At 47.6% G+C, this 1,384-nt stretch overlaps 1 non-coding gene across 1 annotated transcript; it reads left to right on the top strand.

The window, feature by feature from the left end:
* Positions 1-1,052: 1,052 nt before the first annotated feature.
* Positions 1,053-1,168, top strand: LOC132484836 (U5 spliceosomal RNA). The gene has a single exon (XR_009531377.1). It is a non-coding gene; the product is annotated as a U5 spliceosomal RNA (small nuclear RNA).
* The last annotated feature ends 216 nt before the right edge of the window (positions 1,169-1,384 follow it).

Below are 1,384 nucleotides of genomic sequence, written 5' to 3'. Positions count from 1 at the left end.
TTCTTCTCCAAGTAGGTTATGTTTACTCCCCAAATCCCTGAGCCAGAGGCGGGGGTGCCTACACTCCCAAACCCTGAGTGTCCACCTTCCCCTGCTGTCTGTAGTCTCTTGTGCTGTGCCTACAGTGGCACCTGGGCTGGGGAGGACGCTGCCCTTGTCTAGGTTTTTCTAAGTGTGTTACTCAAGTTCCAACCTCCAGCTTGTGAACCAACTGTGTCTCTTTTTTGACTTGTAAGCAAATATTAAGCTTTGGGGTTGGGGGGAGGTCTGTAATGTGAAGAAACTTCTTGTCTTCCCTCCCCCCACATTGTTGTAAATAACTTTTTTTTTTTTTTTTTTTTTTTTTTTTTTTTTTTTGCGGTACCCGGGCCTCTCACTGCTGTGGCCTCTCCCGTTGCGGAGCACAGGCTCCGGACGCACAGCCTCAGCGGCCATGGCTCACGGGCCCAGCCGCTCCGCGGCATGTGGGATCTTCCCGGACCGGGGCACGAACCCGTGTCACCTGCATCGGCAGGCGGACTCCCAACTTCGGCGCCACCAGGGAAGCCCTGTTGTAAATAACTTTTTACGGCGAAACCCCAGATTTGCACTTTTTTTTTTCTCTAACTGCTAAGACCATTTTCTTCCTCCTGGTGTTACTGTAACATTTGGAAAAGGAATAAATGTCGTCCCTTAAAAAAAAGAAAAACAAAATAAAACAGACTTTCTGGTTGGACTCGGCGACTATATTCCTATCTGTCTTCTGCTCCGCCCCCTGGTGGTGGCTCTAGACCGAGCAGGAAAACTAATAAAGGAAGGCGTTTGCCAAAGCGCGGGGTTCGTGATCCTGCTTCATTTACATACCCACAGTGCATTGCACTCGGGATCTTGTCTCCCTTCAAAAGCTAGATTCTTCTATTTCTTTTGACTCCCGCTCCCGCTCGAAATCAGGATATTTTCAGAGAATTTTCTGAAATTATGGCAGGACTCACTCGTTGTGTGGGGGTAAATAGTTACCGTTGGTTCCTTGGGACTTCCAGTTAGCCGAGGACTGTGTGAGAGACTATGCTACTATTGTGTGGTTTCTCTTCAACACGCGTAAATCTTTCGCCTTTTACTGAAGATTTTCGTGGAGAGAAATAATTCAGAGTGGCTCAACAATTTTTGGAAGCCTTGTCTTCGCAAAGCTAATAAGTTTGTGCAAAAAGAAGAACGTGTTGTGCTTCGGTGTGTGTCTGCTGTTAGCATTCCACGTGGTGGAAAGAGTGATGCTGTTTCGACTTTGTTGTAGGCCGTTTTTGTGGTGGTGTGTTCGGGTTTGTGTTTCTCCCGGGATTCTTTTCGCTGTGTCGTGTTTTCACCTTGATGGTTGGTTTGTTGGTATTCTCGTGTTGAGAAGCGTCAC

This window comes from Mesoplodon densirostris, chromosome 2, assembly GCF_025265405.1.
Source record: "Mesoplodon densirostris isolate mMesDen1 chromosome 2, mMesDen1 primary haplotype, whole genome shotgun sequence".
Taxonomy (NCBI): domain Eukaryota; kingdom Metazoa; phylum Chordata; class Mammalia; order Artiodactyla; family Ziphiidae; genus Mesoplodon; species Mesoplodon densirostris.
The sequence above is the reverse complement of the archived record's forward strand: the minus strand, read 5'-3'. Positions and strand labels throughout refer to the sequence as shown.